This window comes from Heterocephalus glaber, unplaced genomic scaffold (assembly GCF_053883595.1).
Source record: "Heterocephalus glaber isolate CG9 unplaced genomic scaffold, H.glaber_assembly_v1.0 deba00001497, whole genome shotgun sequence".
Classification (NCBI taxonomy): domain Eukaryota; kingdom Metazoa; phylum Chordata; class Mammalia; order Rodentia; family Bathyergidae; genus Heterocephalus; species Heterocephalus glaber.
The window spans coordinates 19,751,333-19,778,918 of record NW_028258320.1 but is presented as its reverse complement, the minus strand read 5'-3'; the positions used below and the strand labels follow the sequence as shown (position 1 = coordinate 19,778,918).

The 27,586-nt window shown below is 34.5% G+C and overlaps 1 protein-coding gene across 11 annotated transcripts in view; it reads right to left on the bottom strand.

The window, feature by feature from the left end:
- Ctnna3 (catenin alpha 3) overlaps positions 1-27,586 on the bottom strand; it is a 1,794,873-nt gene that overhangs the window by 1,734,330 nt on the left and 32,957 nt on the right. The window contains exons 1-2 of one of the 11 annotated variants that reach the window (XM_087185502.1): positions 20,237-20,468; positions 14,219-14,339 (exon numbers count right to left, since the gene is read on the bottom strand). The exons of 6 other annotated variants lie outside the window; for them this stretch is intronic. The gene's annotated coding sequence lies outside the window, so the exon portion shown is untranslated. Of the gene's footprint in view, positions 1-1,987; positions 2,142-14,218; positions 14,340-20,236; positions 20,473-26,054; positions 26,157-27,586 lie in introns of those variants that run through there. 4 more of the 11 variants (XM_087185501.1, XM_087185503.1, XM_087185500.1 and 1 more) reach the window with 4 other exon arrangements.

Below are 27,586 nucleotides of genomic sequence, written 5' to 3'. Positions count from 1 at the left end.
CTCAATGTCATTCCACATACCCAGTAAATGATGTATTATCCATTTGACTTATATGTTCCAGCAAAACTCTAAATCAACCCACATAACATTTATAGTACAAAACTACAAAAATGAAACTTTTGAGCATTTGTCACTGTACTGCTTTTAAAAAATCATATCTTATTGATCTTATTTTTAACAATAGAATTAAAAAGAGTCAAATGATTTCCCCTGAGTTGTCATGTTCACATCTGAAAATCCTTAGCAAAATTTTATATGCTACCCTCTTGTCTCTTTTTCAGTACTGTATTATGTGTGTGACATCATAAGTTCGTTCATGCAGTTACACAGGCCAGATTTAGTATGTATGAGAAAAGGCACAGTGCCCACAATCTTCAACATAGTAGGTGTTTTGTGAGTATTTGAAGATCAAAGCATATTACAAAGTCTTATCTTTGAATTCCTTCTTCTACCCAGTAACTTTGTTCCCAATTACATTGATCAAGTTAATTTTGACCTAATGGACTTGAAATTCAAGTTAAATTCACTGCTAAATTGGAACAATAAAAAGAAGAAACATAGTTAATCTCACAACAATCTATTAGAAAAAATACTAGAATTTTGTATGTATAAATTCTTTTAAAATTGCTAAATAAATTTTATTTTAAAGATTGGCTTGATTGTATTTGTGCTAATATATAGATATTTGAATTTATTTAGATACCACCTAGTTGCTTCAAAAAAAAAAAAAAAACCTTGTTTAATCTTCCTTCTGAACTGAGTACCAGATCAATTTTTTTCAGCTTCTAGAAACTTGGAGCCACATTTATGCCCATGTAAATCAGTGTGTGGGTTAAAAGGACAGTAGTTCTCCACTTTTTCCCACCAAACCCAAGCTGATGGGTAAAGTGTACTTAATACTCTTCACCATTCAACACAATCTACTCACTCCAAGCCGCCACCCAGGGTCGAGGAGGTGACTGGTTTGCATGATATCCACAAGATTTCTATAACCCTATATTTTCTCTTCCATCAGTCCATAACATATCAATATGAAGAAATCAGAGTTGAAAACTATTTTTTCTTGATTTTGGCTGTTTTAGAACCTCATGCTTTCTTCTTTGACTCCATGTTTAATTTATCCTATCTTGAATTTCATGCAGCCTTGTAAATCACCTTAAATCCTTTCTAGAACAAGGCAAGGAATAAGTAAATAATCATTAAATGTATCTGCGAAAACAATCTCTTCTTATTTACCCTACATAAAGCCTTAAAACTTCCAGCTCCTGGTTGCATCTTAACTGTTCCCTATGATATTGAACATATAAATATCAAAATCCATAAGTCCTTCTCTTTTTTGCTGTACCAAGTCTCTCTTTAAAAATATTTACAAAAAATACAGGCAACACCCATGCACAATTTAAGCTTAGAGGCCCATAATAGAAATGAAACTGCTTGCACAAGTAAAGAACCTGCTCACTGCACAACTTTTATGTTGAAAGAATGTAAAGTTTCCAGTGTCTTGCACACAGATACTCAAATAATATCTCAACTCACAGTAGGAATTTTTAAATGCTCTGATGTAAGACTACTATATCTTAGGCATTGGCATATGAGAATTTTAGTGCTATTTTTAAAACCATTAGCAAACACTGCACATAGGAGTTGAGCCTCTGCTCAACTGAGTCAGCCTGAGTTGTCATGAAAGAAAACAATAATCTGTTTGAGAATCACATTTTTATCTAAATCTGAAATGCCTGCTATCTACTCAAAAAAGTAGACGTTTAAAATTGAGTTTTCATAAAGTAGACTAGAGTTTAGTGTTACTACAAGGAAAATTAGTTATAAAAGCACTAAGTTCACAACATAGTTTCTATTCATCCCATTTTATAGAAATAATGCTCCTTCATTTCCCCCAAAGTTATCTAACCAACAATAGATAATCTATAATTATTAGGATTTGCCTTATAGCAAAGTTTGATTTTAAAAAGTTTGATACTTCACTCACCTACTTCAGGACAGAGTATTGCCCATACACAGATACTAAACCAACTGTCTAAGCAATTTCTTGTGTTAGAAATTCAGTGCCACTATTATGGCTCACAATTTGGCTTATGATGCATCTGTAAGCAAACAGCTTGACAAGCACCCTAGTGTATTTCAGGATGACTGACAGGACACAGTGGCTCAAGCAAGAAGGGGGGATGGGTGCTCTTAAAGTGACATGCAGGAAAGGGTAACATCAAACAGAATCAGACACGAAATTGTTTTTCAAAACTGTAATGAAAGAATAAAAAATTGTCAAGGATCACCTTTTCAACACAAATTTCATGTAAGTCATATACCCCCAAAGACCCTAAATTCCAAAATGCCTTTGAGAATCTGTACAAATACAAATAAAACTTTTGAAACAAGCATGTTGATGATATTTCCCTGAAACTACCAAGCTTTTAAATTACTTGAGCATAATGCAATTATTTTTAACAGAAATTAAGTCAGGTACTCAAAAAAAGCAGTTCTTGTCTCATCCTTAGATATATGCCAATAGTTGTTTAAACAGTAATTTAAGAATAATCAATAAAAGTAATTTAAATATCCTGGATTAATCAGAATTGCTTTGTGGGATAGAAGCAAGAGATACACGCTTTTTTCTCTAATGTATTTCTTCACCATGGCCTACTTCCATGGTTAAAAAATAGATTAAAATATTAGGAGATGCCAACTATGAGTATTCCCATATTAATTTCACTTTGGAAAATACGTAATCAATACATAGGCTTAATTTTTCACATTTTAAATTTTTCGTACTTATTGCACATTACTTCACCTGCTCAATTCTTTGATAATTAATACAGCAATCAGTTCTATTTTTTAAAAAGCCACTCATTTTTAGCCGGGTGTGATGGTGCACGCCTGTAATACCAGCACTCAAGAGGCCGAGGCAGGAGGATCGCTGCAAACTCGAGGCCAGCCTGGGCTACATAGTGAGTTCAAGGCCAGCCTGAACTACATACATAGCCACACTGTCTCAAAAAGACCAAAAAAAAAAAAAAAAAAAAAAAAAAAAAAAAAAAAACACCTCATTTTAAATGCAATCCCTCCTTTAGTCAGCTGAGGGCGTCATCACATTCTGAATATTCACAGCATTGTACCGAAACGTATTTGCATATTTTCCTACTCTAAGGAGGAACTGGGACACACCATCTCAACTTTCTCAGTAAATACGTTTAGAAATCGCCCATTTTATTTTGCCCATATAAATTTGACTTATAGAGCCCATATTAGTGTTTAATGCTTCTCATCTGTGATAAACTATTTCCTCCTTTATCTGCTTCATTAGATGCCTCCTCTGAAAGAAAAGCACTAGAAGCAAAGGAAAGCCCAAGGAGCAAAATTGAATTCAACCATCAGAAAGACTTTCCACAACCCTAAATCTTTCTGGGTTAAAACACTAAACAAACAAAAATTTTGCATAAACATTCCAAGCCCCATTAGAAAATCCAAAACAAATTCCGAAGAGAGCAGAACTAAACTGTAAAACAATTTCTTTTGGGAATTACATATGACACCTATAAACTGTTTAACTTTTATTTTCTAATTGCTATGTTTAATATTTGCTAACTGTTGTTTATTAGAAGCCACAGGCTAGCTTTAAAAGATATGCCCCTTGTTATCACAGCATTATTACATCTCTCACGTGCAGGCAGTGTTATGACTAACAAATTTCTCTTATAATCTACAGGTTTTTATTTTGTAAATAAACAGTCTGGAAAGGCATGAACATCAATTTGCTTGATTTATTCTAAAAATAAAAATGTTCACTAATTAGACAAAATCATTAAGTACCACAAATTTATCTTGACTGAAGGTAATTTCCTATGCTTCTCTGAAGCTATTTTATCACATATATCAAGTTTATTAAGTTAACTATGACAAAAAATTTTTTAGAAAAGGAGATCTAAATGCTCAGTGTAATCTCTTTTCATCACCTGGACTTGCCTAATGACAAGGCTTACATATTAAAATTTAAAAAAAGAAATAATCATCCTCAGTTGTCATTCAGAATGGGAAATGGCTTCTTTCTCTTTAAAAGGGAATTCCACTTATTACACGAAAGCAAGTTTGGGGTTCTTCACGGAAAGAAACTGCTCTATAAAATCATTTCTCATGCCTAAATTTAGCAGTTTCTTTCCTCATGTAATAACTAATGGTAGCTAGGTAAAAATTATATTTTACATTTGGAAGCAAAATATGACATTTCTTCAACTGTTACTGATTCTTTGCCAAATTTCATGTCTTTAATTTTCTACACTGATACATTCTCTGTAGTATAAAATACTTAGAATTGTTTTTCAAACTAACTTATAGGCTAAGCATTCAGAAGAAAACCAAAAACCAGTTCTGTCACAATTTTCGTATCCTTTTTGCCAATCAGCCACACATTTTGGAATATACAGATAACTCGTCATTTTCTATTTTCATCTAATCATTTAATCCCACTTTACTTTCCAATAATGAGTTTAGTTCCTGACACAGGATCTCCCAAACTGTCTCACTTAGCTGTTTTTGGTTTCTCCAGGTATCTTAAGGATCTTTTGAGTCTCAATTCTATTTGTAACAAAAAATTAATAATAATGCTGGGAGGGGGGATTAAATGGTTGATGAATAGATACTACTTATTTAAAATACTCCTTTTCACTTTTAGCAAAAATGTCTCCATATGTTTTATGTTCTATGTGAATTTTCAATACTTTTTTATATATTTCATTTTAACTTCAAAACAATTTATTAATTTCCTACTAAAGTAGGCTCATAACAGGTAATAGTTACACAATGAGCAAGTCTAGAGCAAGTTTCTCCTCTAATACACGTTTAATATGGTAAGTTTGAGGTACAGTGATGTATACAAGGTAAAAATGATTAAAAAAAAACCTTGGGCTGGGGATTTAGCTCAGTGGTTCCGGTGCCTGCCTCGAAAGCACAAGGTCCAGAGTTCAATACCAGGTACCAAAAAAAAACAAGGTAAAAATGAGTTGAAATGCAGAATCCAGGATTATTGGAGGAAAAAAACAAACTTAGAAATAGAGATGTGATAGCTATCCATCCATGTTACAACCAATCCATGAAACTAGATGAGCCTTTCCCATGAAATCAGAGTGGGAGATATAACTTCCAAGTATAGTACTCAGCAAAACAAGTACTGTGAGGAATAAGGGAAGAGGAAGTGTCATAAAAAGAACAATGACTAGTACTCCATTTTATTTTTTAAAAAACACACAAATCTTTATTCAGTCACCAGTTGATGGGCAACAGGGATAAAACTGCATTCAAATTCAAACTACCTTAGTCAGGCGTGGTGGTGTATGCCTGTAATGCCAGAACTCTGGGAGGCTGAGGCAAGAGGATCACAAGTTTGAGCACAGTCTGAGCAATTTAGGGTCTTAGCAAGACCTTATCATAAAATAAAATAAAATAAAATAAAATATCCTGGGGATATAGCACAGGCCAAAGGCCCTGGATTCAATCCCTGTACAACAAAAATTAAAATTCAAATTACTTTCCTTGACCTTGTCTCCATTGACCAGAATTTACCCTGATGTTGTCATGTTGTGAAATGAGCTGTTTATGTAGAGTAATCGCTTATAAAACTACATGTAGGGGGGCGAGGGATTTAGCTCAGTGGCACTGTGCCTGCCTTGAAAGCGCAAGGTTCTGAGTTCGTTCCCTGGTACCAAAAAAAGAAAAAACTACATGTAGGGTCTAAAGGAGTACTAATTACAGTTCTAATCATTGAATTGGTTAATTGTTGTTAATCATTGTGGAATTCTGCTTTTCTAAAACAAATCTCAGAGGGCTACTGCAAAAGATAATAATTTCTGGATTTAAAAGTGGATAAAGAGTCATTAACACATTTTTATTAACCAAATTGAATCTGTTTCACCAAAGAAGGTCATCTACCTCATTAATAATAATAATTTATTATTTAAAACCAAGGAAAAAAGGTCTTAAAATGGAAGCACTTTGGAGCTGTTTCCAAAGTTGTAACAAGTGCTTAATGGAGAAAATGAAAGACAAAATAACATCTATTAATATATTGTGTATGTTTTATAGAAGATTGGACATGGGATAGTTTAAGGATAGAATACTGAACTAAAAGCAAAAGAACGACAGTAAGTTAAAAAATAGAAACTTCTGTGTCTTGTTCCCATGTAAGACTCATGGAGTTGTGCCAATCTGCTTCATTCCAAAGCAGTCACTCACCCAGTGAGGCCGTATTAGAGAAGAAGGAAATCCTTTCTCCCACACTTTCTGTTTTCAAAGATAATAACAGAAAACTAAGAGTGATGGATTTCATCACCAAGTAGCCATGTTTATTTTGTGACCCCTCCATAACTCTCTAAAAGTCAAACCTACTGGTTTTGCGTAATAGAGCAGATAAATATATGCTCAAAAAACAAAATGAATTTTGCAAAAATCATAATATCCCTAAATTTTTCAAAACTAACTGATTTAATTTTAACTGACAAAATTAACTGATTAAGTGACTGCCATAGTCACTAAATTTAAACATAATTTCCAGTAGGCCTTCTATTGTACTCAAAAGATTAAGGCTCATCACACAGAAAAGTAAAATAATTAAATTTAGTGATAAACACAATGAATCACATTTCTTCAATTTTCAATGATAAACCTGTTCAAGAGTCTGAATAGTTTCCCCCCTCTCCGCCCCCCACACACCCCAAACTAACTCACTTTCTTTTCCTTTTGGGTCTTGGGTACACAGAATTAGATGAAATAATCAAGCTCCTCGGTTCAAGCACAGTAGTGGAACTGGTCTGTGAAAAGCCTGTTTCATGTTTTGTTGTTCTAGTCTGTATTCCCCAACCTCAGTTTCATTACTCTCCCCAATTCTTATAGCAGTTAATGGGTCCCTTTACAACCAACTTGCCATAACTTTTTTTACATATGATATATATATATATATATATATATATATTAACTTTATGTGTACATAGGTTTTTAAATTTACACAAACAATATAGTACTTTCCATCTCTTTGAACCTCTTTCTCTCTCTCTCTCTCTTTCACTCAACATTATCTGCATGTTTACTTACTCAGTACATAGTCCCCACCTTACTCTCCCTTGCCTTTTTCTGCCATGGAAGTAAGACACTTGATTTCCCAGCTGTTTTTGCAACTCGAATGGCATGTAAGAGAATGCTGGCCAATTAGATGGTGGCAGATGTCTGCTGAGGAGAAAGCTTTTGCTTTCCCTATAAAAAATGAGTCAGATGTGCTTGCCATAACCCTTGTTCTTTTCTTGTTCTGACTATAGTATGACACCTAGAAATAAAACAGCCTTACTACAAAGCTGAGAAAGGAGACAGAACAGAATTACAGAAAGAGCTTGGGTCCTTGATGTCATTGGATTTGAATTTCTTTCCTCCAGACTTGTCATTTAATAAAAATGAGTTCCCAAATAATATACTGGATTTAATCTGCTCCTTTATTTTCCACAATATCCCTGTATAGCCTATTTCATCTGTTCATACAAGAACATTTACATAGTAACAAACTCTTTACTATGGGAAGCAAGGCAGTAATAAACACTCTTATACATGTCTCTTTGGGTGCCTATGCAAGATTCCCTCTGGTAAACAATCTGCTATGAGCTGAACTGTGTCCTCTCACAATTCATATATTGAAGACTTAGCCCCAGTATCTTGGAATATGACTGTATTTGGAAATCAGGTCTTTAAAGAAGCGATTAAGTTAAAGTCAGCCCAGTTAGTGGAGTACTACTCAGCCATAAAGAATGAGAAATGAGAAGCATTTACAGCTAAATGGATGCACATTGAGGCCATACTCTTAAGTGAAATAAATAGGACACACGTGTAAATACCAAATAGTTTCTCTGGTGTGAGTAACTGAAAGTATAGATAAAGATAAAAATGTGTAATAGATAATGTGAAATAGGAAGAAAAGGTGCAAATGGGAAGGGGAAGTGGGAGGGGTAGGGGAAAGAAAAGAAGGGAATGGAATTAATATGAGAAAACGAAAAAGTGGAAACAAAGTCTTTGTAAATAGGGAGGGGGAAGGGATTGAAGGGAAAGCAGGGGAATGGGGAAAAAATAAGAATCAAGATATATTATGTAAAGGTACAAATCTCCAATGATGAATGTCATTATGTTGTATACCTAAAATGTACCAATAAAATTAATTTTTTTTAAAAAAAGGCCATTTAGGAAGAGCCCAAATTCAGTCTGATTGGTATTCTGATAAGAAGATAGGACGCACCCAAGAAAAGACAGCAGAAATGTGCACAGAGGGAGGACCATGAAAGGAAAGTGGCCATCTGCAAGCAAGCAAAGAGGCCTCAGGAGAAACCAAACCTGCCAATACCTTGATCTTACATTTACCAAATACTAGTGAAGCAGGCTAAGTATTTTTTCATTTATTTATTCAGCATTCCAGTTTTCTGTGAATTACCTTTTCACATACTGTTGATCAAATCAGTGAGGGATTTCTATAATACTATATAACAAACCACCTTAACACACAGTGTCATAAGACATTCATTTTCATACCTTACTTCTGGCTTCCAGAACTGTTGGGAAGGGAGGTTTCTGTTTGTTAAATTACCCAGTGTTATCTGGTTGACAGCCCTAGCAAACTACCACAATTCAGAAGTAGAATTCCTGAGTTAGAATGTACGTAATAATTCAGTTTCAATAAATATTTCCAAATTGGTCTCCAAAAAAACATCACCAGCAGAGTACATGGGTTCACATGTCCCCACCTCCACACCACAAGCTATTGTATGACATTTTAATTTCTGCCAACATAGGAGGTGCAAAATGGATCTCACTGTTGTTTTAATTTGCACTTCTGATTACCAGTATAATTGGTAGCTCTTTTTAAGTTGCTTAGCCAAACAGCTCTCTATGAATTGCTTACTTGTATCATTCCCCTATTTTTCCTTCCTCTCTTTTCCCCTAGGTTGCCTCCTTACTGATTATTAAAAATTCCCTGCACATTTTCAATTTAATCTTTTGTTCATAATAATCCCTGACAATACCAACTGACTGTCTCATGTGTTTCTCTTTGTCCAGGACAAATATCCTCTGAAAATCCTCTGCATATGAAGTTCTGTTTTATTCATATTCTTATAGATACTGCATTATTGCTAGACATTCAATTTTTACTAATCTAATAGGTACAATGAGGTATCTATTTTTGTCTTAATTTTTATTTACCCAATAACTAGTGAAGCAAGCTAAGAATCTTCTCCTTTACTTATTGGTCATTTCAGGTTTCTATAAATTGCTTTTTCACACATCATTGAGCCTACTGGATTGTTCCTTATTTGATTGTTCATCTTTTCTTATTAACTTTTTAGAAGTTTTTCACAAATTCTTATACTAAATAATTTTTATTAAATGGTCTTATTCGTCAGGTATTTCCACAATAATATTATACAACAAACCATTCTGAAACTCAGAAGCATAAGACAAAATTTATTCTGTCATATAAATTTTCACAGTTAGCTGAAAACTGGCTAATTAAAGGTGGACCTGGCTGGGTTTGCCCCAAGCTGTAGTTTTGAGACCCAGATCTAATCCATATTTTTCTCATATCCCTATGGACAAGAAGGATACCTGAAGCATGTTCTTCTCAAGGAAATGACAGAAATACAAGAGGGACAAGTAGAAATATACAGTGGCTTTTACGGTGTACCCTCCAATTTGGAGACTGCCTCTTCTATATTCTCATGGGAAAACCAAGTCACATGGCCAAGTTGAACATTAATGAAGCAGAAAAATGCATTCTATCTTTAGTAGAAAGAGCTTCAGAGTCCCATGGCAAAGGGCATGGATGGGGGAGGGGTGAGAGAAGAATTGGGACCAACGATGCAATCCACTTCACATGAGTTAGTTGTAATCTATCATCTCAATTGGCAACTTTTACTTCTCTTCTTTTATGGTATCTTTTATTCACAAAGGAAGTGCTTATGTTAATGGAATTAAATATTTCAATCTGTACTATATTACTATGCATTGAGGTCTTATTTAAGAAATTATTTCCTAGCCTAAGGTGAAAAATTGTATTCTCTTATTTATCTTCTTAAGAAAATAATCATGGGAATAAAAAACAATAGATTGTAAATTAACACATGTGTAAATGTAAGATTACATAATGTTAAAGTGACCAAAGTTAAAATAGGATTACATTACAGTTTATTGGTCTGTGTGTGGATGTGTGTGTGTGTGTGTGTGTGCACATGCACACACTATGGCTTCATGAATGCTAAACAGGTGCTCTGTCACTGAGCTTACATGCACAGCCCACAGATAGATTTTTTGAGCTGAGTCTTTAAAACATATTAATGATATAGGTTGGCAAAGAAGAAAAAGATACAGGAATCATTGAGAATCTTCAAATTTGACATTCTTTTATAAATTTATTGACAAAAGCAGTATATTCAAAACTGCAAGGAACAAGACCATAGTAAATATATATAGTCTTTTAATGTCATGCCATTAGGGAAAAAGGAAAAAAGAAGCTTTACCATAATTTAATAATTACAGAACCATATCTGTTATGATGTAGGATTTGTAAAATGTATATCAGATAATAGTAGGGTCTACTTCAATAGTTTGGGGCAAAAATGAGGCACACCTCTTAATTTGTCAAGTTAAAATCACTTCCCAACTGCTGGACTGGCAGGAAATCTATTTATTATCTCTCTTGTCCCTCAAATTATTGAAAAATTCTGGGGAGATTCGCATGCCCTGAGGAGAGAAAACCAGAGAAGTAGATTAGAATGCAAGTGGGCTGTGTTGAAGGATGCTGGTGTTCTGTCCCTGGCACAGTTTACTGATGAAAACTGATCCCCTGCCATCTAGTATGACCTTTTCTCCTTCTGTACTCTCACTGCTGCAGATCCTGTCAGAGGCCACAGTGACTTCTAGATAGCAGTAGCCTCCTCCTTCAAAAATAAGTCAGGCACTTATGTCTTCAAATTCTTAGTTTATTAAGCACAGTGGTTGGGTCAGGAGGGCCTGCCAGCTCAGTTACACTAAAAGCAGCCCCTTTTGGAGTAATGCACGCCACAAGAGGTGAACTCCAGTGTAAGGGTCTTTTAAATTCTCTCCCCTAAATCTTTACCAGGACCAATTCAATATAAACAAACAAACTCAGTGTTGATCAGCCCTGCAGCTGAAGAAACACTGGGAAGGACAATCTTTGTCAGCTAAAAAGAGACAGTTATACCAGTAGCTGAGATACAAAAAGATAAGGATTTCATTAATGATGTGCAAACACTGGGAAACATTTTTCCTTACCTTATGGCTCACAGAAAAAATACAAAATGCCCACTTAACTTTGAATTTCAAACAAACAATAGACAATTTTCTAGCACAAGTTATGTCCTATGCAATATTTGGGACTTACTAATGTTCACAATAAAATTTGTTATATTCTTGAAATTTCTGTATTTTTATTTGCTAAATATGGCCACTCTACACTATCCATTTCATGAATGGTACAAATTGGATATACAATTTGATTCCAGCCCTCGTTCCAATTGGGAATTGTGTCTGAATTTACAGTGGCCACAGAGCCAGATCCTCACATCCCACCTGTGTATCTTCACATACTATCAGACTTGGGCCTGGTAAACACAACCAGTCAGCTCATACCTTCTCACTACATAGGAAACATGTTTTAGATTACCAGGGGTGTTTCCTGGCCACCTCCCAGAAATACATTTCTAACTACCTTTAGTCAGATTTTAGTTCCCAGAAATGCAACACAGGATAAAAGGGGACAAGAAAAGCATGATATATTGTGCCCTGGTAGATGAGAGTTCCAATAGCAGAGGCAGACTCAAGTAAAACACAAGCTGAACGATACTCTTGAAGATTAGAGTTTCCATGTTTCTTTTAGAAAAGTAAATCTGAATTGCTTCAAATTACTTAGGACAAAACTTGCCTCCAAGTAGAGCACCAAATAGAAATAGGAGAAAAGTTGCCCCACTAGATATGTACTTCAACCCAGAAATTTAGCAAGATGCTTGCCCTCCACTTTAAGACTTGAGAAAGAAATGCTGTAATACAAAAGTTCATAGTGGTGGAGCTCAAAAGGAATACATGTATCTCATTTAAGACAAACACCAAAACTAAATAAATCTTCTTTCAAAAATAAGTAAAAATCAGACTTTAAAAGACTGCATGACTTAAAAGAGGAAATGTCTTAAAGATACAAGGGGAAATTATCTCCAAGACAAAAGAAAGTTTAAAACTACTTCAACTCTGTGTGCTAAGTAAAATACCCAAAATAATAAATTCTAAGAAAGAAATGGTAGAAAAGCTAAATAAAATGAAAAGAAAGTTGATTTTAGTGAGAGATTTAAAAAGATACCTGGCATATATCTAAAAATCCAGCAAAACCTAAAGGATAATAAAGTAATCAAAATCCGAATTGGAACAATAATATTATCTTATCTCTCAACCAACAACTTTATCATTCAGAGAGCAAAAGAAGCAAAGAATGGAACTGTGCCCTAGACTTAATTTTTACCAACGAAGAGGAATATATTAGTAAAGTGGAAGTGACAGGAACCTTGAAAGAAATTGAACATATCACTTTAGAGTTCATTATTGCCAAGAAAGAAAACAGAAAGCAAAGTAAGACAAGTATCTTAGATTGCTTAGCAGTTCACAGAAAATATAAGAATGTTCCAGAGCTGCAGACCTGCAGACCTTAAAGGACAGGTCAAAAAAAAAAAAAAAAAAAAAACTGAACTACTACAATCACAAATGAGGGGAAAATGAGAGAGAAATATATATATATATGTATATATATATATATGTATAACTCAATATGGTATACAAGGAACTTTCTAAAGAACTGAGTTTTTTAAAGGACACACAAAAGAAGGAAGAAGGTAAAAGATGAACACATTGGTATGGTACTGTTATCAGAAGAATGAGCTAAACCTAAAATGAGAGATTACTGAAGAACACTCACACAATACAAAAATTTTAGGTTGTATTTGAGGCTGGAAGGAGAAGAAAGATCTAACCTGCCTCTCCCCAGGAAGATTTTATAATATTAACAAGTGAACAAAAAGGAAGAAAAGTGACAATTATTTTACTCTGCTTTCATCTTGTCTACCAAAGAAAATGGCCTTAAAATGGAAAAACTGTGCCAACATATTGAGAGAAAACTGATAAACAAGATAGGAAAAAAGATAGAAAAGGAATGCTTAACTGTTTGGATAAATGTACATTTTGGAGTATATTCTACCAAGGAAGGTTTCACATCTTTAGCACTACTGACATTTTGGACTGGATAATTCTTCATCGTGGGGGACTATCAGTGTGTTGTAGGATTTTTGGCAGCATCCCTGCCCTCTATCCACTACACACCAGTGGCCCACTAATGTGATAATCAAAACTATCTCCAGATTGTCAGCTGTCCCTGAGGAAGCAATAACACCTTAAATTGAGAATGACTGCTACAAAACAATTTTTAAAAGATGTATATATTATCACAGAATTCTTGTTGGCATCTTTGAATAACAGTGGAAGATGGGAGTAGTAACAGAAGACTGAGAACTGACAAATGTTGTCCCAAATATCAGAGAGGATCTGAAAATTAAAACAAAAAATTAAATGGTATGTTGAACCCAGCAAAGTAGCAAAATAGTAATTCCAAAAGCAAACAAGGATCTCATGATAGTATCTGTTAGTTCATTAAGAGCCATTCATACAAAACTAATTTATTTTCTTTTATTTTCAATATCATTGCTAAAGAGGATAAACTGGTTTCACTAAAATATTTTTAAATCTTTTATGAAACTCTCTTCAACAAGATAAATGTGAACTTTCTGGTATACTGTTGGTCAGAGTATATATTGGTAAAATTTCTTTGGAGGGCATTATGGCAAGATCTATGAAATTGTATGCGTACAACTCCTGGACTAAGCAATGGTATTTCTAAGAATCTGAAGATATGTACAAAGATGCATGTCAAGGTATATTGTTTGTAGTAACAAAAAGCTAGAAACAACCTAAAATAGCTAAATAAATACTTTTCATTGGTGTGACTATAACTATGACTAGATGATCAGAAAAGGCCTTGGGAAATAAACAGAAACCAATAGATACCATTTGCATTAACAGTGGGTGAAATATCAAAAATATTTAATAACCAGCATGCCTCAGACCTCACCCAATCAGAACTTAACCTGGGGCTGGGTCTCAACGTCCCCTCTATGCCGAGTGTTCACTCTTATTTGCTGAAGAAGAGAGGCCTCAGGGGTCCCAGGCAAAAGCCAAGTGGAGGAAGGCCACTGATCAGAGAAAAGAAAGAATACAACAGCATTTCAATTTGTATGGCCTGACCAGAGAATATCAGCCCTTACCACCAGATAGAAACTACATTAAAATAATTCAAAATAGTATGGAATAATACATTGGTTGAATTAAATCAAGTGTCAGCTATTTTTTAAATGAAATAAATTTAAAGTACCAATACAGAAAGATATATTAATTTTTTGTACCACAAATTGAGAATTGATAGTGGTTGTCCGTTAGAGGAGGGCCAGGGAACTGAAGGAGTCAGGGAAGGTGGAGATTTATTTTGTTATATACTATTCATAGCAGATATTATCAATTTGTTAACTTCACACCCCTTCCAGTCTTGACTCTGTTTTGCTCTTCAACTGTAGAAGCTGGATAGTAGAGGAGCAAAACTGGGCCAGGGCTGAAAAAATGTTAAATTAGCAAACCTATAGTATCTGCTACAAAGGATATACAATGAAATTGTATAAAACCCTGCTCTCCCCAGACTCTCTTGTTGAAATAGAATCCAAATTTCACCAACCAAACATGGCTTGGGTGAGATTCTAGAAGGTCACAGGTATCAGTTCCTTCTGAGAAGGTTTCCAGTTAAAGAAGCTCCCCCCATGCCAGCCCAAGAACCTGGAATGATGGAATTTAAAAGCTCTGCCTCACTGTCCCCCAGGATGGCTGAATATCATTTCCTACTGCACTGTCTCTGGCTCTCCTGATGAACCTATAAAACACCTAATGTCATTTATGAAATTCTTTTTTTTTTGCTTAAACCAGCTAGACTCTTAGATTTAATGAAAACCTGTGGCGAAAATGTACTTTGTTAAAATAAAAATAAATGTTCATGTAACCTTTATCAGTTTAAAATAAGAAATAGGGAAACAGACCTTTCATAACAGGAGAGGAGACCAAGAGATGGAAGAGCGAGGGAAGTCGGGGAAAGGAGATGGAAAAAGAACTAAGATGTGCTATGTACATGTACCAAGTCCCCATGATGGATATAATCATTACGTACTGCAAACATGTACTAGGGCCGGGGATTTAGTTCAGGGGTTCTGTCACCTGCCTTGCAAGCACAAGGTCCTGAGTTGAATCCCTGTTACCAAAAAAAAAAAAAAGTACTAATAAAAATAATTTTTAAAATGTTTAATGTTTATAGAAGTTTTTTTTAAGACAGTAAGATACAGTTCTGAGAGAAAATATCTAGTTGAAAAAGAAAATTTGAAAGGCCCAGTATAGAGATCATCAGAATTATCTGTCTCAACCACTCAAGAGTTTTTTTTCTTTCTTTTTGTTCTTTTTTATTTGCTCAAGATGCTTCTTTAAAAACACAAATATGGATCCAAATCAATGATTCTCCTTCTTATACATGAAAATTTCAAAACATAGTTGATGAGAGGGGAAAGGGATGAAAAAAGATGTGTTATGTACATGTATATAAACTCCCCAAGATAAATACAATCATTATCTACTGCAAACATGTACTAAGAAAAATTTTTAATTATTAATAAAAAACATAGTAGAATGAAAAAGACCATTATGATAGCAGCCAAATTTTATAAAATACTGATATGAAGAAAACTTGAAGCACTCAGAAGGCTGAAGCAGAAGGCCTTTCTTTCTTGAACTAACTTGGAGTTCTGCAAAAAGAGGAGAATGAGTGGATACTGCGTAGGCAACCAACAGTATCTATCACATATTCCTTTGTTATCCCATATTGGAAAAAGAGAAACTGCAGAGGCTAGTGGGAAAGCAAGTTAATCCTATAAAAATTCCCGTGCAAACATAACTTATGAGCTCTAGCCCTGCACTAAGGTGAATCCCTGTACTTCTGGGAAATCTCAGAGAAGTTGATTTTATTTCTTACTCTCCCTTCATTCACACTCACAAACATACACAGCCACACTACAAAGGAAATATCATGAGAGTAGGGCCTTTGTTTCACTAGTGTCTATCACAGTACAGCACTTTAGAATGAATCCCAAACTCAACACTTGAGTAGACTCAATGTAGCAGCAATCTTGCCTCTCAAGTTATTCGGTGGGCTCTTCAACCAGCTAAATCAAGGGCCTCTTTGCATTGTTACCGCCTCAAGGCCTCAACAGCTGAGACCTAGTAACTCATTATCTAATTAATTTTATACCTCCATCCCAATTCTCTGCCCTCATGCATATAAATAGAAGGGATAAATGTTTATGGACTGCAATTTAAGCAATGCTGCTGCAACTGCACATCTGCAATGAGATAAGAAGCTTGTGTTAAAATGTAAATCAGTGACTGCTTCCTTCATCTAGAAAGTCTTGCTACAAAGTGCTAGGCTATAGCTGATTTAAATTATAAATCACAAGCTCTGGCACAAGCTCCTTATCTCCTCGCATGAACCAGTAACAAATTGAAAACTGCAGATAACACTTTGAATAACACTAATTTAAAGGAGGGACTAAAGCTATCAAATTCAAACTTGTGAGTCTTTCTTTAAACATTGTTTTCTCCATCAAATCAATTTCCCCAATGACAGGAAGAAACTGAAACAGCACAGGTATAATGATTAAGATAATGAAAGGCAGGAAAAGTGGGAAGAGGTGCCAAATAAACCTGAACAAATTTACAATTTTGCACATAGGAACTTAAAGTCATTGCTACTTCTCTAAAGTTAGTGATTATCTTAGTAACAAATTACTAGCTGAGTTCCAGGCAGCAATAATGCAGTTAAAAAGAGTAATTAAGTATGTGAAAATCAGGTACAGTGGCTAATACAGTAGTCCTATTCATTTTCAAAAACTCTAGTCCCAATTATCTGTCACTTTTGATGAGATTTAGCAACTTGGCTAAATTCAGGATCTCTACCCTACAGTAGTACCACATCCCTTAAAATACAGAATCCAAACAAAAATCAAAAAATTATACTTTTTGAATCTCTGGACTAATATTCCCATGTGCCAATGATCCATAAATAAACATTATATTTAAGTCTTCTTTATGAAGCACATAGTTTCTCTCCAGACAGGATTAAGTTCCCAACTTCTCTTCTTAAATCTTAATCCCCTCTATTCCAAAGAAAAAATAGAAACATGCAAACAGGGGTCCATAGAGAACAGAGACTAGAATTCCCATCCATCCACAGTTTTATCACTGAAAAATAAAACTCCACAATTTAAAAGATTTTTTTAATATGGGCAAAATATATTCTTTACGAATTCACAACTCCATACCTCATCTCTCAAATAATATCCCTACTCTCTCCAATGATTTATTAATCTCTAATTCCCTAGCTTTTTTCTTTCAATATATTATATTTCTATAACCATGATTCCCAAATTCAACAATGAAAAAATTAAAACTCATCTTCCCCGACTCCCACCCTAATCATTCTAATGTTTCCCTAAATAGAAAAACCCAACACTGAATTTCTGTTCTTGGGTGCCCTCTGTTCTTTTTCTTTCCATTCTTCTGGCTACAGATTTCCTCCAAATACTGCTAATTTCCCAGTTTTACTATAACTGAAGTATTTACTCTTCTTTCTATTTCCTATTTTTCTGTCATGATTGAATCATAAAATTCATATAAATCAGAACTGTAAATAAATGCTCTTCCAGCAGAAATTATTTATAAATTCTATTGGTCTAAGGTCCAAAGCAATATAAGTGGTTAACAGTAATATTGGTTTCAGGCAGAGCTGAAGCACTTTCAACTCTGATGTGTAGGTCTGTTGATATCTGTGAGTTTATAAATTGAAATTTTCTAAGTAGAAGACATTGTATCCTTACAATTAGTATGTCGCTATCTATGTGCCTGATAACAATGTTTTACACACCATAGACACTCAATAAATATTTTATTTGGTAGACAAGGAACTTTATAATGCATTAAAAGGGAAACAATAAAAACACATTTTAAAAATCATAACCTTTGCCTTCGAATGGAATGCTCTCTAACTCAACTACTCCACATTTAGGAATAAAGATTATTTTAAATATTAATAGTGTAAGTACGGACTAAAAGGTATAATAAATAATGTGAAATAGGAAGAAAAGGGGCAAAGGGGAAGAGGGAGTGGGGGGGAAAGGAAAGAAGGGAATGGAATTAATATGAGAAAATGAAAACAAAGTCTTTGTAAATAGGGAGGGATGGAGGGGTTGAAGGGAGGGCTGGGGAATAGGGAAAAATAAGAACCAAGAGAGATTATGTAAAGGTGCAAATTTCCAATGATGAATGTAATTATATTGTATACCTAAAATGCACCAATAAAATACAAAAAAAATTTTTTAAATACATAATATATACATAAACACATAAGACATATATAAATACACAAACATATCACAGCACCTATGTTTTCAGCAATGATTTATAAAATTACATCCATCTTCTTGAATGTCACACAGCAATTTAAAATAACATCTATTGGGCCAGGGATTTAGCTCAGTGGCACTGCACCTGCCTCACAAGCGCCAGGTCCTGAGTTCAATCCCTGGTACCAAAAATAAATAAATAAATAAAAATAAATTAAATAAAATAGCATCTACCTAGAATAGGTAGCATTATGTGAAAAATGTTTTGGCATAAAGTTAAATGAAAAAATAAAGTTCAAATATTAACTACAGTATTATCTACAGTATTATTATTGCAATTACTTTTAAAGCTATGCACAGAAAAAAAAGACTACAGAAAAAAATCTATAAGATTACAGGTAATTTTTTTTCTCTGTGCTTTCAAATTTCTTACAATGAGCACTTGCTACTTTTGTAACTTAAAAAAATCAGTTTAACTATTAAAATCCCAATCTTTGACTCAAATAAGACGGAAATCTCAGACTATGCATAGAAGGTAACAAATGAAAATAAGAATGTCTCTGCATTTTAAGTTTCCTCATTTAATAAACTTCTCCTATGCTACTACTGAGATAATTTTTTTAGTGGGTAATGAAATTTTAGTAGCACATCCAAATACACCATTCAGATTTTATTGGTGATAATCCACATCTCCAAATCAGAACTATTCTCAACTTACTGACCTCTCAGTCTAACTGAATAAAATAGCCACAAACCAGAACCAAGGCTAATGTGAAATCCACGTTTTCCCATTTATATTTTAAGCAAGCCATTGAATCTCAAGTATCTCAGAGATGTTGCAAGTCTTTCTTAGCGTCATATATCAGTGATTCAAAACCTCTCCAGTCAGTGAATTTCCTGCTACCTATGGTCAATTTTTTCTTGTTTCTGTTTGAACTCATTTCTTCCAATTCTGTTAGTGGCAACTGACTGCAGCTGCTCACAGTCACTCAAGACCCTACTAGATGTTACCTTTCTGTCTACATTAACATTACATCCCGTTCGTTACACACAGTGATTTTCCTTTTATTACAAAGGGAGGTCGATGAGTTCCTCAGAATGCCTAATATTACTGTCAATTATATAACAGATATAAGATAAATGTTAAATTCAGAAGTTAATGCTTTTTACCCCTCTTGCTTGAAGCATCTTCCATTTACTATGAATAAAGTTTTGGTTGAAAGTAAAATCCCTTCATTTTTCATCTTTGCTTCCTTTTTCTCCAGTCCTATGCCAAAGCATCCAGGCCATATCTTATCTTTTCCTGCACAGCATCCAATCAGCTTTTTATAGCCAGAAACTCTCTGAATGCAAAGCACGACCTTGGCTACTAGCTTCCGCTGGCACTAGTTTGAAAGTTATTTATAACTTTATAATTAGCATGAAAACCTACATTTCTCATCATAACCAGTTAAAATATTCCTTTTTTATATAATAATGTGATCTTTCCTTCAGTAAGAACCCCACATTTTAAACCTACAATATATAACTAAGACACAGAAATTCAAGGGAGAAATGAGAATGTACTGAAGTCCAGCTCTTCTCTTCACAAACTTCACTCTTACCTTTCTGTTGTTGCTTCCTATAAAGTAAATGTGGTTAAAATTCAGCTCTTGTAGGGAATTTTCCAGAAAGAGAGAGAAAGAGAGAGGGAGGGAGGGAGGGAGGGAGAGAGAGAGGGCGCTTTGGGGGTAGAAAAAATCTTCTTGATAGTCACAAAGTTACAAAATACCAAACTGAGGGGCAGTGACAGTGGGGCAGTCACTTTAGCTGAGCGCTGTTCACCCAGGATAAGAAAGAAAGGGGAGGTTACAAGCCAGGGTGGGTGGTATCTAATCCTGAACCACTAGTCACTGACCTCACTGACAACTTGTTACTGAAAATACTTCATTGAAAAAGGCCAGACACATACTTTGCCTAGAGACCTACATAGTTGTTAGGAAGCTCTGAATGAGATAGATTTAAATTTCTATAGTCCCTCCCCAAAATAAGGCCATTTAATTTCTAAATAGAGCTAAAAGCTAGACTTATTTAAAGTAAAAAATAATAATGCAAGGATAACAGGAGCCCAGGAAATGTTTGCATCAAAAAATCTATTATTTAAAATTCCAAAAAAAATAAAATTAAATTAAAATTTAAAAAGTAAATAAAATTCCATGTATTTGGAGCCATTAATGATGGCATCAAGGCCATGTGTCACATCTGAGATAGAATTTGTCTTCTGAAATCTTACTTTCTCATAGCCTTACATCAAGCATCACACTCTGCTTCCAGTATTTATGAGGAACCACATAATTATCAGTAAAGAAATTCGATTGAAGATTTATCAAAAATGCCATAAGTGTAACAATTCAAAATTAAGCCACCAAAAAGTCTTCTACACCAAAATTTTTCTATGATTATCCTTTTCTGTATTTCGTATATCCTTTTTAAAATATCTTAATATTTATCAGATCAATATTTTAACATTCACCCAAACAATACTGAATATTCTTGCCGTATTCATTATCATAACATCAATTCCTTAACACCATACTTGAACTTATATGGTGTTTCCTTGGACTTTACCACTTTTCTGACTTTCTTCTACTAGCTTTTAAAATAAGAGGTAGTGACTGTAATATGAACTATCATCTGAGTTTTGGCAGTCCTCTTCTTGAAGGGCTGAATTCAAAATAAAAGAAAGCATTTATTAGCTCTACAGACACTCTTGGAACAAATACCAGGGAGCCAAGAGGAAAGGCAGAGTCTGGAGATTGTCAGAGAATCAACTATGAAAGGGGTTTCATTTTATATGATTTTCAGGAAAGCCTGCAAAATAAGTGTATGTAGCTTTCTATGTAGCTTCCTTTAAGATGTGCATAATTAACATTTATCTAAAGATTTAGTCGCTAACATACTGTCTTCCCCCAGATTTTTTTTAAAGCTACTTTTTCCCCTTGGAGAATCTAGGAATAGCCTCTTTTCACAGAGAAACAAAGAGTAAGTTTTATGTCTCTCAATCCATCTTTTCCTGAATAAAGAAATCACTTGACACTTGCAAAATAGCAGGTTTTGTTTTAGAGCTTTAATAATGAATGTTTTCAAACCAGGACTGTTGAATTGAGCCCAAGATAAGATATCCAAATTCTATTACAAGCCTAGCCTGTCTAGCTATAAAACCACAATAAGTTTCCTACCTGCTCTGTACCTCTCCTTTCTATCCTCAAAATGAACATGAAAGCTCCTGTTCTTTCTACTTTTTAGTGGATATGTGAATTAAATGGATAAAATCTGAAGTGCTGCAAATTACATTGTACTCCTCAGAGAAGCAATACAGATAAAGCCTTATTATAGTACTTTGTGTTATCAAAACAATTAAATATTACAAATATCTAAATGATAAGTTTAAAGAGCTTTGCAAAGTATTTTTTTTTTCTTTTTAAGTCCCTTACAAAAATGTCTACATCCCCCAAGATAGGTCTTAACTGAAATATTTCCTACTCTAGCCACAAGGGGCTCTCTCCTAGCAATTCAAATCATGGCTAGGACCCCATGGTCCTTTTTATTTATATCACTTTGCTGACAGAAAACACAGATCACCTATGTCAAATTTCCATAGCTAACTATAGGGTAGCAAACAAACCAGCAAAATCTGGCTTTCTCTGTGTGATCACTGAAGCATGCTGAACACTAAATAGTTTCTGTAAACTACACAGTGCACCATTTTGCATCCTGGCCTCCTTCCAGATTTTCACAGTAATTCCTTTTTGTCATCTTGCCCAGTCTTATTCAGTATTTATGTTTCTTCCCTATTTACTTGTTTCCTTTTTATACTTTTCAAACTTGAAAGTTTTGGCTTACATTTCTCTTGCAAGCAAACAAAGGTTACAAGTAGAATAAATGGAACAAAAAGAGAAAAGAGGGAGAATAAATCAAGGTTACTCATAGAAATCCTCCCAAGGTAATCAAAAGTGTGTTTTAGGTTCTGAGTATCAGGGATAGTCCTGGACAGAGACATTCAGCTGCATGTACTGAGAACTTCTTGATATGGTCCTTGTGCTAGCAGTCAGCAAGAAGATTAGAGGCAGGGAAGGAAAGCTCCAAAAAGAAGATGATTATAGGGCTTGGGGTTTAGCTTAGTGGCACCAAAACTGCCTCGCAATTACAGGGTCCAGAGTTCGATCCCTGGTACCGCCCCCCAAAAAAAGAAGAAGATAACTGTATCACTATCAATAACCTCTCAGAAAATAAGCCCCCTAGAATGTACTCAGTTCTTAATCAGAAAAGAATCATTTCTTTTTGTCATTAAAATCCCTTAAGAATAAAAATAGCTTTAGTATGAATCATAAAGCTATTTTATCCTACAAATGATACATAAAAATACTGGCAATTTCAAGTTTGGGCTTTTAAAAATGTAATTTTCTGAATAACTATAATAACATTTTAGAATGAGGTTTAAAGCTAAGGAGAATTCTTGTTTGGGATCATTAAAATTATTTTATCCAAATAATGTGTGATAAATATCTCTGGCACCTTGTTGGGCATTTCAGATGAATCTAAGTGAATCTGATCTTGCTTCAAATATTTTAGGTACTATAACAGAAAGACGTTTCTCACTGCCCCTTCCCACCCATTCTTACATTACCTGCTAACCAACTCTCCTGCTTCCCTGAAAGAATAGAAGCCATCCAGGGAGATGTCCCACATCTTCCCATCATCAGATCTACAAACCACAAGCATGGAGCCCCATCTTCTCTGACTTCCCTCCTATTACAGTGCAAGAAATACCCTTGCTCCTATCAAAGGCCAATCTCTCTTCTGCTCTGGATCCCTTCTTGCCCCATCTTCGCAGTCTTCTTTGCCACCTCAGATACTGTGTTATCATCATTTCTCTAATGACCAATGCAAAACTACACTACAGGACCTCTACCTAAATGATAGCAATCAAACAGGAGCTGTGGGTGTGGTTCAGTGACAGTGTGTGCTTAGCATGAGCGAAGGCCTAGGTTCAATCACCAGTACCAATAAATAAATAAATATTTAAAAATCAAGCAAAAGAAAAATTGCCTTTATCCTACAGCTCCCTCCTATTCAATATACCATCTCCATATTTTCACCTCCTTCACTCCACAACCTACTCCATGAGATTTCCAACCCTTTCGCTGCCATATGGGCCATGTTTAAGTCTACCAACAAATCCACACAGTTAGCTCAGGGAACTCATCATATACCATGGCTTTATAAGAGTTCCATAAGAGGATGCTAAGTGGACCTTTTCCTTTTCCCAGAATTGACAAATAAGGTTCAAACTGAAAAACAAGTGACACCATCTACTTACAATAACATGCTAAGGAATTTCTAGTATATGAGAACAGATGCCTCACTCAGGGCTTACTAAAAGGAAGTTAAGAAAAGAGCTGAATCCTCTCCTCTCTTTATTCCCTCTCCTAGCCCCAACACTAGAGAAAAAGTTAGAAGACCTGAAAAGTTAAGGTATCAAGGTCATCTGTTTCCTCTCCTCTTGAAGATACCAGAGCAGAAGTGGTCTTGCCCCTTCGCATTCCAAGTCCTTCAAGATGACATCTGGTCAGTGTTGGGTGAAAGAGAGATGAGAGCCAAATTGAGATAAATTCACAATGTTAGTCTGGACTAAGAAGGCCTTTAAAGAAATGAAAATGGCAGCAACCTATCCACTGTATTATTAGAAAATAAGAAAGGAAGATATAATAGAGCAAAATGAAATGCAGCACCTAGAACAATCAAACAAGTTCATTCAATAAATCAGTTGAGTAACTGGCCCATATGCTGCTTCTCAAGTTTGTACTCTGAACCAGACCTCCCTCATGACCCCCAATGCATACATCCAACTATCTTCTCCATTTGGATAGCCAATATATATTTCTAATTGAATATGTTCCCCAAAAAAGCTCTTGATTTTTGCCTCTCAAACCTATTTCCCTCCATCCATCATATTCCAGAACAAGAACTGGTGCCATGGCCCAACTACTTAAACAAAAACCTAGGAGTCAACCTTTATTCTTTTCCTTTATTGCCACCAAGAATTCCCATCAATTCCTTTCAAAATTTATCATTAATATGTTCATTTGTCTCTATCTCCTCTGCCCAACTATAGTATTCCAAAATTTGCAATCCATGAGCACAGCTTAGCTCATGTTATTCTCCTGCTTAAAATTATCCAATGGCTTTCTATTGCTCATAGCAGAGACAAATTAAATTTTTTAAAAATTCTTTAGCTCATGTTATTCTCCTACTTAAAATCATCCAATGGTTTCCTATTATTCACAGCAGAAACAAATAAAAAATTTAAAAACTTCTTTACCAAATCTACAAGGTTCTGTATGATCTGGCAACTGTCAACCTCTCCCACCTTGACTTCCAATACTCTCCCTTCTAATTCATTGACTACAGTTATACTTTCCAGTCATAAAGTACCAATAGTATTTCCTAAGGGCAACTGCACTTGCTATTCCTCTGCCTAAAACGGCTTGTTCCCAATTATTTACGTGTCTGGCTCATTATCGTTCTTGATGTAATCCTTCACCTACTCAGACAGCTATTTCCTGATTACTCTACCTCACTGCCCCCTGTCTCCAGTGACTTATCATAAATTGACATAGTTTTTTGTTTCTTTGTTCTGTCTTCACTACTGGAATTAAAGCTAGAAGTAGTAGCATTGTCCACAACTGCATGACATATGCAAATTAACTATAATACACAGTAAATCACCAGGACTTAATTGGAATTCAAAGCAGGAAGGGAGAGCTCTAGGAGGAAGGGGTAATCCAAGAAAATTTCCTAGAGGAAGGTACATTTGCACCGACGCAGAAGCAAAAGCTATCAGCATCATAAGAGAGCAATGTTCTATTAATTTTATTTGTCCAATATTCTTCAAATCTATGCCTTATCTCCATCCATTTACAGTTACTACCCTGGTACAAACTACATCTTTGCCGTGCTTGTTGTGATTATATTTACTACTTAACTTCTTCCTCTTCCTTTATTTTATTTCATGTAAATCTAAGTATAGCATTTAAATGCTAGTCATAGTGCTTATAGTACTTAAATGTTTACATTTCAATTTAACTGTTTCAGAACAAACTACTGAAGTTGATTCATTAACTTTATTGTCCTGGTGATGACAGAAAGGATAAAATGAATGTTTTTTCATTAATTTTTCTCATTTAATTTTCTCAAGGTGCTATGCCTTAACTTTGGCAACCCTTCTTGCTGTTAGTCAATAACCTTAACAAGCACATAATTATAGTCAATCATATCTGTTCTTATTGATTACTTTGTTATTTCTTTTTCAACTTGCAAATGAAAATTCCCAGCACACACCCTCTAAAAGATATTTTTATTAATTAACCACCCTATCAATACCTTGAATATATTAATAAACCACAGCATCTTTATTGATGGTTCAAAATCCAACTTGCTCATGTAGCTTTGAAAATCACAATCATTTCCAGAGACACAGAACACCTAGAATGAAATTAACATTTACTGTCATTGAAGCTTCTTATTTCAAATTGCATAAACAGGAATGTAGAATACTACTATAGAATTAGCATACTTAATTTTTGATATAGCTTCTAAGTATTAAAGAAATTGTCATGTCTTGTGATGCTAATTTCAAGACTTATCTTTTTTTTTAAGGAAACAAAGAGAATAGATTTTCTAGTTGTGCAAATGTAAAGCAAGACTATCTAAATGTGATGAAGAAAATGACTGTAGTTGTGTCAAGCAGAGAAATTGTGTGAGCTACATCTCTGCAGAGTTTTATTGTTTCTTAAAGAAAACTATTTTTTCCCTATATGTACTTACCTGGTCCTCTAACACACCAGAATTTACACCTTTTTTATAAAATAAATATTTTCCAATGATCTTTTTTAACATCCTGAAATGAAAATGATAGTTACTAACTACATACTGAATATCTATGCTGAGTCATTAAAACATGTTATATATACATATTTTATATATATGTATATACATAACTTTCATTTTGCAAATGATCAGACCCACTTATGATATAAGACATAAAACAGTCACTTTTCCCCCTTAGGCATAGAATCAGGTATAATAAATGTAAGATGCATTTATTGTCAATTCAAATACCATAACCAGCACTATACTAGTGATATAATTTTTCTGAAATGGTGAACAACTCTCAATACTGTTATGGCTGTCCCAGTGAAAAAGACCACACCATGAAAATGTCCAAATTAAAAGAATCTTTTAATTAATCGATGAGCAAGAATGACCTCACACTCCCATTTTCCTTGGTAAAGATCAAGCAGAGAAATCCAGTTTTTAAAGGGAAAAACCACACAATAGAATATCATAATCTCATCTTTGAGCAAGCACAGGAGTACAGAAGCAGATTACAAGTTAAATTAAAATCCAATTTTTGAGATCCACCAGGAAATTCCTATCTTTACAGTTAGGGCTACAGTATAACATGTCCTGTCCTTTGTTCCCAACCACAAGACAAGATATGTCCTATCCTTTGTTCTTAACCACAAGGTAAGTTATGTGCTGATTCATTTATCACTTTAAACAAGCAATTTGGGGAGGAAAAAGGGTAAAGTTCAGGCACAGGCTATTGGGGGATTTCTGGTTAACTTGCTTATTTCATTCCCCACTTTCTTTGGTTCTGGTTAACTCCCTTAGTTCAATACAATATAGAACAAGATAAAAATAATATTCCTTTGATATACTCAAATGGCTCTATTCCTAGAAATTCAGGTTATATTAAAACTGGGCAAAAAAAAAATCTGTGTTTATAAGTAAAATGAGTTAGTTCCTAGACTTTGAAATTTATAAAAAGGCATACATGAATGTCCACCAAGATAATTAAAGTTGCATGTGATGTGAGACAATTCTTAATTATAAAGCAGAGTTCCATACAT